The sequence below is a fragment of the Abrus precatorius genome, unplaced genomic scaffold (genome assembly GCF_003935025.1).
Source record: "Abrus precatorius isolate BTA unplaced genomic scaffold, Abrus_2018 Scaffold2, whole genome shotgun sequence".
NCBI classification, from domain to species: Eukaryota; Viridiplantae; Streptophyta; class Magnoliopsida; order Fabales; family Fabaceae; genus Abrus; species Abrus precatorius.
Window position 1 is genome coordinate 29,706,968 of NW_020874362.1, and position 13,263 is coordinate 29,720,230.

The window sequence follows — 13,263 nt, forward strand, 5'->3', positions numbered from 1 at the left end:
AATTAAGAAAATTCCATTACACACTTTAATTTATTAACGTGGCATGCATTAGCTTGGTGCTACATCAATTAACTCTTATTAAAAATTATTTAATTATTATAACGGAAATTTTGTAATTTTTATTAGTCTCTCACTCACGTTACAAAAGTTGATAACTTTATATAAAATATATTTTTAATATTAATTATTAAATTATAATTATATATTACATTAATTATTTATGTTATTTTTATTAAAATTAAACTATTTATTTTTTATATTTTAAAAGTATATATTATATTAATTTTAATCTATACAAAAAAAGTATCAAATAATTTTATATTAATTTAATATTTTGTATTTATGATTTATACAATTATATTTTTAACTTAACAAATGATTTTAAAATTAAATTATCTAATACAAAACTATTAAAAAGTGTAATAATAAATATAACTTACATAAATGTGTTATCCACGTTCTCATTATTATTGTTGATATTATTTTATTTTATTTTAAAAAAGCATAAATTTATTTAATTATGTAATAAAAATTTATTAATATTTTTAGGAAGCATTTATATTTTTAAGAAATAATGTTTAAACTACACACGATATTAAAGTATTTTTAAGAATCATTGTATAATATTTTTAAGAATATTTAAGATGAATCAAATATATTTTAAATATATATAGGAAAGGAATAAACATGATTATTATAATTCTCAAAAACTGAAAAAAAATCATATACCAATCACCTCCTAAATTCACACTTAATTTTAGAAAATATTTGTGATCTAGTTAAGATCAATTATAACAGAGTTGAATTAAGCGGCCTAAAGATTGCCTCAACAGTTATCTTTATCGAAATATTTTTTTATTTTAATAAATTATTATTTTGTTATTTTATTCATGAAATTTTAGCTTTTTTATTAGAAATTTTATTTTATTTCTTAAACTAATTAAATTTTGCTTGATTTTAATATAAAAAGTAATAATAATATAACTTAGCTAAAATAAGTTAAATGATGAAAAAAAATTGTTGAAAGAAAAAAGGATGTGAGTTCTGAATTTTGATTTTGAATTTAAATTTAGAGTTTATCTTTTATCTTTTTAAATTGAGATTTTGAGAATCAATGAATCTCTCCTTTCATTTATTTCATTCACACTCAAACCCTAAGTTTTCTTCAGAAAATTTCATCACATTTACATCCAAATCCACATCATCTTTTGTAACACCTTAATTTAACTTTTTCAAATAATTAGTTTTTTGCAAAATTTTGAAAATAATAAAAACTTTTATTTAAACGGTTCCCAATACATGGTTCAATAAAGTATTTCAAACGAATGAGAGTTACAAGTTTGCATCAAATAAATGTTATAGGATCAAATTAAATAAATTAAATGTAAGAGTGTACTCTACACTATTACACACACAGATAGAGACTCACCTTGCCTACTCCAATCATTATATAATACAATTTAGATCATTATCGCAATCATATGCATATCAAGTACATATCAATCATTACATGTATACAATCACTATACACAGAAGTAAATCACATCAATTTACACATAGATGCGCTCACTACACTATCAAACAATCCACACACACATGCACTTATTGCACGTTAATCACGCTCACTGTGACACTATGATCATAGATTTCTGATGTCCTCAACTTCATGGACTTACTTAGTTTCACACTATAGATAATTGACGGATAGCCCCAGCCTCACGGATACAACATGTGCGGTCACGAGCCCCTTGACAAAAGTGTTAGTCAGAGGCCGAGTTAGGAGGAGAGTGTGTGGCTTGTAGTGCATCCACGTTCACTATTAGTGTCACCACCACCCTTTTTTCCCCAAGGTATTTCTATCGCCTCATCTTCCATACCCCCAGTGTATCGCTAGACCATTCATAACTTTCCACATATTTAAACACAATTACATTCAATATCAACATGCCATTTTTCACACGCATTTATTCACATTCAAATCATGGTATTCGTTTTCATCAATGGCATATCCACATATTTCAACCACACAGTAATCAACCATTTTACCACACATCGCACCCAATGTCAATCACATTGCATTCTACACCAAGTTCACATTACAAACAATCATAATCAAATCATGTCATTATACACATCATCCAATCGCTACCAAATTATATTCCACCTGAGATTTCTACCACAACTCAATTACAACCAAGCCATTCTCATTAAATATACATCTTTCTACATTATATCTTAACCACATTACATTATTTATCAGTATAAACCGATTTTAAGACATAAAAAGATAGGGTAGAGTACCCCCTTTATCTCAGACCCAAACACAAAATGAACAATAAACGTGCTCCCCAAACGGATTTCGTCCTAAACACATGGAAAGAATAAGGAAAAGGGACAAAAACCGAAACCCTAACCTATAGAACTCACCTCCAAGCGTTCTAAACATGATTTCAATCTTCAATCTAACTTTAAAACAACTTTAAAGGCAATTTAATCGGTGGAATATGGTTGGGAGTCAAGAGAATTGAAGGGAGTTTAAAGAGAGGGATAAGAAATGAACTTCCCAAACCCTAAACTCCTTAAATACCCTTTTGGTCGAGACACTCTCACTACAGCGAGATATTCTCGTTGCAGTGAGGTCTCCTCGCTGCAGCGATACCCTCTTTTGCTACAGCAAAGATTTTAAACAAAATTGTGCTATGATTTCTGCAAAATTTCGCTACAGTGAGACTGTATCCAGAAATGTATCCATTTATGTTACTTTCTCGCTACGGCGAGAACGCAACAGTTTTAAGTTCTACGCCCAAGGCCTTCTCGCTACAGCGAGAATACCTCTACAGCATATTCCAACCTACATTTTCCAAATAGTCCAGTCCAATCACAATTCAAACATGTCCAATCTCCATTCAAATCAATATTTACATTCATACTCTCATACACATAGTCATACACTTTCACGTCATCACATATTCAAACCATGCATCCAAACACTACATATATATATATATATATATATATATATATATATACACACACACACACACACAAACACATCCAAACAATAACTCACTTATTAATAATAAATAATTTACAAAACTCGAGGTGTTATATCTTCTCCTTTCATTCATTGTCTCCATAAAATCTTTAAGATGTGACTTTTTTCATCACAAAGTTAGTATTATTAACTACAATAATTTTTCTTTCCTTGTCATTTATGATTGTGGATGCTTTATATTTAGTTTCGTGCATTTTCATTATTATGATTATGACTTTGTTTTATAAAATGAATTAAAAGTTGTAAACTTGTAGTTGTATAACTACTTGAAAGCAATGGACTTACCACTAAAAGCTTATAGCTACATAAGTAATTTGTTAAATTAAAGTTATTTAGAAAATTAGTTGTGTAACTAATTGATTTGTATTAAATGACTTAAAAAAAAAATAATATTATATTACTATAATATTAAAATTATACATTATTAAGATAGAAAATGCAATTTAAATTTGTCCCTTAGAAAGTTATTATCTGGAGAATACAAATTTAATTACGTAAAAGATCAACAATTTAATAATAAATAACAATATAAAGAATAATTTTTAAAATAAAAAACATTTGGATAGAAGAGACTCTAACTGTCATGAAGGTGAAGAAAGTTAAAAAAAATAGTGAGATTAATGTACTATATTGAGTTTAAATTTTGTGAGTAGTAAGTTATTGTTTTTTATTAAAAGAAAAAGAAAAAAAAAAGATAAAAATGACATAGAAATATTGGTTAGCTTTTGAAAGTTAAACGTTTCTTTAGCTAGTTTTAAAAGCTACAACTTTTTTATTTTATTTTTTATCTATCACACAACTATATAAATGTATGTTAATAAGTTACAAATTCTTAAGTAAGTTATAAGTTATCTTTAGCAAAAGTAGCGTATATGCAAGTAAACACTCCTTGCCATGTGACTCTAACGAATTATTATGATATAACTCATTTTAAACCATAGTTTGATTTTATAATATAAATATTATTTATCAATTGAAAATTTTGTCTTTATTATTATTGATATTCTCGAATTGGTCAATAAATAGTTAATCTTAATTAATTAATTAATAAGTGATCATATTATTAATGGATTAATGGCACTAGGATATAATTTGGGGTTTAGGATTTATGAGAGAATCACTCTTTCATCCAAATTTTCAATCAATTAATTAAGTTTAACATATCTAACAATTCTTAATGCTTTTGTGTATGCATTATTGTCTATGATCATTAAGGTAACATATAAACAAAAATATTGACATTATTCTATGATCATTAGGTAGTAGTAATAATTGATTAAATGATTGATAATTAATATAACACAATTAAATATAATTAAATTGAGAGACATATAAGTAAACATTTTCAATTGCTTTATTTTCTATTAAACTCAACTTTAAAGCTCTAAACTTTAAGAATTGCTTAACATTCAAGGATCAACATTAGTAAGTACTTGCAAATATATTCTCTATAAGAACTATATTGGAATGGTATAAAATGTTTCCTTTTATTACTACTAACATGTGTACTTGTTATTAAGTTGAAAACTTTTATTACTATAAGAACTTTTCAAGTTTTTGACGTTGTTGTCAATTACTATATCTTTACAACATCTACGAAGTTAGAAATTGGATCTAATAAAATTTGTTTGCTTCAGTGTATCTTCTTTTTTTATTTTTAGAGTATACTAACTCACTCTTGAACTTCTATTTTACAATTTGATCCTAAAATTGAGAAAATAATAAGGCAATTGAAAAAAAAACAAAAAAAGATATAATATCGACACAAGATGATCAATGCACCTTATTAAACTTCTTGTCTCTACTCGACGAGACATCTATGTTGACATGATCCATAAAGCTCTTCAATATAGAAGGACACATTTTGAATATCATTATCTTTATGTTAGGAAGTTTCTCCGGCTAGCAAACACCATCAAGATGAATGAAGTGTCCTTTAACACTAAGCCTCATGTTATTCTTATTCTTATGACTAATAGAGTTGATGGTTGTCTCAGTTCTTTATTAGAAGACTCCATAAATACATGATATTAGTTGCAGTAATAGTTTTCTCACTCATTATTTTTCTCCATCTTAATCTCTAAAGCTATTGACAAATATAGCTACTTTTGTCTAGTGTGTAATGTCGCAACGGTACGGCGAAAACGTGTTTATGAAAAACATCTTTTAAAAGTAGAAAAAGTTTTCTAAAAACTCAAAAGAGTCGCCACCAAAGTTTATTAAAGAAAACATTGAGAAAACTTTAAAAATGATCTTTGAATAATGATTATTAACACCCTACAACTTCTGTTTAAATAACGGTTTTATTTTAATTTTGACAAATTTATTTAACACTTAAACAAAAGTGTTGCTATTTTTATTTTTAAAGAAAAAATATTTATTAAAATACTAATTGGTATATTTAGGAAAAAAATTATTTTAAAAATAGTTTTGACTTGACAGGTTTGATTCTCGCTCCTATGTATCCTTAGGTGTAATGGAAAACTCAAAGTTATTTAGTTCGATAAAAGATTATGAAGTTAGTTGATTAAAATTAAGTTTTGTATAAAAAAATTATTTTGAGATTAAAATTGTTTTTGATAAGACTATAATGTTTAGGATGCAAGATAATATGGTTATACATGTATCCTACGAGAAATAATACAGAAGCTGAAGGAATATCACACAACCATATTGTAACTTGTTAAAAAAATAAATTATTTGTAAATGAAATATTTAAATTATGATTCATATTGAAAGAGAATTTAAGATAAAATGAGCTATACATAAATCTCTTATAATTTATTAAACAACCGAAAGTAATGTAAATTACACATTAATGTTATAAAAATGTATAATAAAATAAAGAAATAAAATTAAATAATTAAGCATTTAGTCTATCAAAGTAAAGAATATGACTTAAGAAAAATTAAAAATATGAAATTAATTCTATTTAATAAAAAATAAATATATTTGAATTAATTAAAGAAGATATTTATTTAACAAGAAGATTAAAACTTTATTTGATGAATTTATGTTGTACAAGACTCAAGTAATGTTGGTATATAAAAATTTTAACGATTTAAAGCGTATAAAGGTAGATACGTTATACAATAACACTATAAATTATTGCATTATGATGAAGATGTTTTAATTTAATTAAATAAATAAAATATTTTTTATAATAGAAAATAGAAAAATATTTTTAATTAGACAGTATATTTTAATAAAAATAATTATGTAATTGATTAATTTTAAAAGTTAGATTTAATTTTTACATAAATTGATAGTGTATAAAACCTAAGTTAACAGTAGTACACAAAGTTTTTGATAATTTGTAATGCATAAAAGTAAAGTCGTTATACATTAACATTATAAATTATTGCATTAATAAACTAATTTAAATTTAAATTAATTAATAATTAAAAAAATTATGAAATATACTTAATAAAATAATAAAATTATTACTTAATTAATTAAACATATTATAATAAATTTATATAGAACAAGACTTAAAGTAATCTAAATACACATAAGTCTTATCAATTTATAATGCATGATGACAGAGAAACTATATGTTAACATTTTAATTTGATGTATACGTTTTACTTATAAAATATGATTTATCAACTAATAAAATATAAAAATAAAGATAATACTGATATGTAAATAAATAACTAAGACAAATATAATGAAATAACATAAAATCATAAGAAGGTTAATTGTAATATTATTTCTATCTTACTGATATCAATAATGTTATTATAAGATAAAAGAAATTAAAAATAATAATATCAAACCAAAGAGAGAAAAAAGAATTTAATGACAAAAATAAGATACATAAAAATCACAACATTAAACTTCAAAATTAAAATGAAAATAAATATATTATTTTAATAATAATTTTTTTAATTAATAATTTTTATTATTTTATTACTATTCATAAACAAATAAAAGAAATAGAATTTATAATAGAAATAAAAAATTAGTATATGTAGAAAAATTATATATACAGTGAAAGAATGCTACAGAGAAAAACAAAAATTGCTCACAGACTCTCAAAAGCTTTATTATACATTAAATGATGGAAACCTGTGACTTTTCTTATAAGTAATTGAAAACTGAATTGCTAGCACAGTCACCACATCAAATATGCACATCAACTTTTTGAAAGTTTCAAAATGAAAGTTTGCTTGGGAAGTAAAAAAATGACAAGGGCATCAGTTTTGTTTTATTTTTTTAAATTAAGTTTAGCATAAAAAACACAAAGCTTGTGACTTTTCTAATCTACAAAGACTAATTTTTATTTTTCTTAAAATGAAATTGTTTCTTTCCTATTTTTATAAAATAAGACAAACTATACTTGTCAGAAAAATTGAGACTTATTATTATTATTATTATTATTATTATTATTATTTTATGAAAATTGATATTCACATGTAAAAATCTCTTTATAAAGCATAGGACCAAGTTTCATAACTAATTTAGATATTCTATGATAGCCTCTCTTTTTCTATCAAGGCTATAATTGATGGCACTTGTGATGGAGGGATCTTATTGTCACTTGGTGGACGAAGAATAACAGTTTTAAAAGAATGGGATTTTAATTTGAAAAAATATAAAACTGCCACTAAAATTTTATTTATTTTTATAAGGACAAAATATTGAAAAAAACTCTTAAGAGTCCTGAATTCGGGAGTTAGTTATGAATAGAGAAGGTATTAGCACTCATATTCACTCCTCCAAATAAACGATACTTTAAGATTAAATAGCGCGACTAATTTTAAATATTAACCATAGATATTTATTTTTTATTTTATTATTTTATTATTTTATTATTTTTAAAAATGGGCCTTAGGTATAAGTTATCATCATAAGCAAAAAAAAAAGATTTGAGATCTCAAAAGGATGATTGACCTCAAATAATATTTTATTTTTTAAAAAAAATAATTTTGTAAAAAGAAATTTTTTTATTTTTATTTTTATTTTTTATTCGAAAGCTAACAAAAAGGGTTAATAATTTAAAATATATTTTTATATTTTATTTTGGAATGAAAAAATTTAATCACCTAAAAATATTTATTTATTATTATTATTATTGCATATTTTGTTTTTTTTAAAGAGATTTAACACCTAAGACTGACTTTCACAAAAATAAAAAAAAGACTTTATTTTGAAAATGATTTTATTTTTTTATTTTTCATCTTAAAAGATTTAACAACATAAAAAATTAAAAATTATTTTATTCATTTTTTATTTTATATTTTTTTTTATTTTTAATAGATGTAACAAAACTAATCTTTATATTTTATATGTTTTCACGCGGTGGGGTGACACTTGAGGAAAAAGAAATGCAAAGAAAAAAAAAGAAAAGGAATAAAAATAAAAAAGAAAGGGAAGAGGGATCCATACCAAAAAAAATACTAAAAACAAAGAGATAAAAAGAATAAAATGGCAAAAGAGAAAATAAAGAAACAATGAAGGATAGACCAAGTAGGAAATTAATCAAAATTTGTACTTTTCTTTTGCAATATCTTTGTCTCTTTTTTGTATTTTTTGTGTGAAAAATTCTATGTGAAATTTTTTTTCTAAAAGAATTCCTTTTGGAAAATTCTCCCAATGAAAAAAATCTCTCATTGTGTGTGTAGATTAGTCACTATTTATAATAGGATTAATACCCAATAAAATAAAATTAAGTATATTTTTACACCTTCATTATTTTGATTTTATTTTATATATTTCTAAATTAACTAAAATTTAAAATGAAAATAGTGATTATTATTTGCAGAATATCTTGATAATTTTTATTGATTATATGTCTTTTTAATTATTTCTTTTTTCATTTTCTGGAAATTATTATTTAAGATCCACAACTTGGACAAAAATGGGTGTTCACAGATTGCCCCTTTTTACTTGTTTTTTACTAGATAATATGAACATCCGTAGATTTCATAATTTCGTAGTAAGGAACTAATAAAGAAATGGACAAATTTTTGTTAGGAGCACCAAAAGAAGGTTAAACTAATAGCATGAAAAATAATAACATCGAGCAGGAAGATAATATCAAAGTAGAAAGATAACATCAGGTAGGAAAAATAATATCATGGCAAAAAATAACATCATTGTAGGAAAAATAGCATTGGTGCAAAAAAGTAACAGCGATGCAAAAAAATAACATCATTGCAGGAAAAATAACATCAGAATAGAAAAATAACATCATTGCGAGAAAAATAACATCAGTGCAGAAAAATAACATCATTATAAGAAAAATAACATTGGTATAGAAAAATAACATCATTGTAGGAAAAATAACATCAATGCAGAAAATAACATCATTGTGCAAAAAAAAACATCATTGAAGGAAAAATAACATAAGGGCAAAAAAAATGACATCATTGCAGGAAAAATAACAGTAAGGTAGAAAAATAACATCAGTGCAAAAAAAATAACATCATTGCAGGAAAAATAATATCAGTGCAGGAAAAATAACATAAAAAAAGTGGGAATGATATTAGAGCATGAAAAATGACATCCTAGGGAAACTTTTATTTTAATCTTGCATGAAATGTGATATCAAAGATAATCAAATAGTCATTCCTCTCCGTTAAGAAAACCTAGAGCATTAACTGATCTCCAATCTTTACTTTATCTCAACAATTTGAGGACGCAATTCATGAGCATAGACTTTGCTTCTTTGTTTTTAACTCTTAATTCAGGCTAACTTCAAAACATCTATATGGAAAAGAAGATTTGGCACCTCTCATTGTTGAAGCAATGGAAATTTCTCTCATCACATATAATTTATCATCATTGTAATTATCATGTAGAAAATCATTTTTTATATTTCATTTATCAACTCATGTATGTTCAAATGGAAGGGGATAAGATCAAGGATGAAGATTCGAAACAAATTTTATTAAGAATAAGTGAGAATTCAATAGTTAGAATGTCAAGAAGAGGTACTTGAAAAAGTCCTAATTGGGACAAAGAAATTGCTAAGGAAGCAGTTTAGAAATAGTTTTGAGTAGTTGTCCTCTTGCAGCAAGTAACACATTTCACACATGTTAATGACTTTGGTTATATCTCCTATTCTAACTTTTGGAGAAGTGAACCACTAATTCCAAGGTGATGATGTCATGCCCTAATTCAACACTCCAAATTGTCCCAATTTGATAGTGCCATTTTTTTAAGACCGCTTTTTTGCAATTTTAGCCTAGCCAGCTTCCTTTTTTTTTTTTTGTTTTTCAAACCTTAATTTTTGCCTAAGCCACCCTTTGGGTTATTGACTTAGCGGGCCTATTTTAAAACCCTAATTTTGCCTAGACCACCTTTTTGGGCTTTCAATCCATCGGGCTTTTTTTTTATTTTAAATCCTAATTTTTTACTTAAGTTGTCCTTTTGGGTTTCGACTTAGTGTGCTCTTTGTTCTCTTATTTTCTTCAAACCCTAATTTTTTTGCCTAAGCTGCCCTTTTGAGTTTCCATTTATGAGTAATATTTCTTGATGACATTAGAATTTATAGGGTGTGATAACTCCATGCCGTCCATATTGGTAGGGATTAGCGCTCCTCTTGAGAATGCTCTTTTAACAATAAATGACCCTTCATAATTTGGGGCCCATTTCTCCCGGTAATCTTTGTGGATAGGAAGGATTTTCTTAAGCACTAAATCTCCCTCTCTGGGATGAACTTTCTTCTCATAAGCTCTTTTCATCCTTTTTTTTGGTATAGCTGACCATGGCACAAAGCTGTCAACCTTTTTCCTTAATCAAGTAAAGCTGGTCTAATCAAATTTGAACCCATTCTACTTCATCTAAGTTAACTTTTGTAAATACCCGTAGGGAAGGGATCTCTACGTCAAATGACAAAGCCTTCATATCATACACTAATGAGAATGGGGTTGTAACTATTATACGATAACCATGTAATACAATGGAAGCATCTCGTGCCAATCTTTAACTGTCACCACCATCTTCTGGACAATCTTCTTGGTATTTTGTTTGTGGCCTCGACTGCTCCATTCATCTTAGGACGATACAGAGATGAATTATGGTGTTGTATCTTGAAAGCTTCGCATAACTCTTTCATCATCTTGTTTAAATTTGTCCAATTATCAGTGATAATCTTGCTTGATAGTTGTAACGACAAATCAAATCTTTCTTCAAGAATCTGATGACAACATTCTTAGTAACACTGGCATATGAAACTACTTCAACCCATTTTGTGAAATAATCAATTGCAACAAGAATGAAGCAATGACCATTTGATGCTTTGGGTTTAATGAGTCCAATGACATCTATTTCCCATATAGATAAAGGCCATGGTGCCGACCTTAACTTCTTTTTTATCATTTTTTGTGCCAAAATTGATGATCTTTATCTCCTCTTGATGAGAAAAAATTTCTCGAGCTTATTGTTCCATCATTCTCATTAATTCTAGAGAAGGCTCCCATTCCGGGTCATCATCTTCATTAGCCAAACTCACGAGTTTATCAAAATCATAACATTTGTGATTATTGCGATTTTCATTAAGAGAATTACTTCTAGACTTGATTTTATTAAAGGGAGGAAGAACATATGGTTATTCAGATTAATTTGTCAGATTTAGGAAACAATTTTGAAACTTTTTTGTTTTTTTGACATTTTGAGGGGAGAAGGAGAAGGTAAGGTAAGAGTAAAGAAAGAGAGAAAAAATAGAAAGAAAAAATAACATGCATTCTATTGATATATGAAACATTGCCCTTATTAAAATAATCCTAAAGCCTTGGGCAAAGCGATAGGATTTGCACAAATAATTATTTTGAAGAAAAAAATGATAGTTAACTTGACAACTTTCCAATTGTTTAGCTCAACATTTGGGGATCAAGGTGTAACATCCTTCTTTTAATATATAAATAATTTGTATTTATAACTTATATTGTTAAAACATGATTAGGGAAAAATTGGTAAAAACTTGTATATTTGGAATAAATGGTACAATATGAAAATACGAATTAATAAACTTTACGAATTTATAATATTTCTCCTTAGAAGATTTCCACTGTCAATAAATAAAATACATAAGTGATTTTATTACATTAAATCAAATTTATATGAGCAGTTTCTTTCCCACAATCCCTGCGAGTATAACTGTAGAACGGATCAACCATCTTTGTTTCTTTTCTTTTATTACTTGAAAATAATCAGTAAGGGTGAGTACTTTCCGTCCCACTAAGTTTCTTTTTATATAAATTAATTATCGGTAATTAGAGTTATAACCTAATATCCTATTGTAATTCATTATTAACAGGGTATAGTCTATATTTACATTCGTCACATCTAAATACATACAATCATACGATCATCCATCAGGGCACATACTACAATTCACTCATCATACATGCATTTCTATGTTGACCTGTATGTTATTATACATGTGTCATATCATTTCAATTCATATATCACAATACATATGTCTCAGTGACACTTGTCGATGTACTATAACACACGTATTATAACAACATAAATCGATCTGCTACGATATATATATAATAATCATACATATTCTATATCATATCCCATCTATAACACTTTTCATCATAATTGCCTCTGGGATCCCTTGAGGACTTCTAACATAGATAGTTGCTGGTTGGTCGCAACATCACGGATACACGCGTGCCGCCCCGGTCCCTTTTAGCAAATGTATAGTTAGGAGTTTTGTCGAGAGATGAGGGTGTGGCCTGTGAATGTTTATTTTCAATAATTTATTGTGCATCCTTTTCATTGTTAACATTCACCATTCTCATTTTCCTAAGATTTTTGAAATCTTCTCCTTAACTCTATACTCCTAGTGTATCGCTGTACTATCTATACTCATTCTCAACATTTCTCATTTCACATTCTTTATATCAATCAGCATGTTATGATTCATGAGTCACAATTTATATAAATTCATAGATTACAATATATATGATAACACACCCTTTCAATGTGCTATAATTTATATCATAATCACTCATTTTCAAGTTGCGTGGACTCATGCATTATAATCACGCCTCATATTCTTTCTCAATCACATTCTCATTTCTCATTCATACATCACATGCTTTCACTTTCATTCAACACTTCATTCATTTCTATAATTCTACTTATATTGCATACATTTCAGTCATCACTTTATACCTACACTTATTGCATCATACCAGTTCAATATATAAAGTGGTCATACAAAGTCATATCACGCAACCAATACA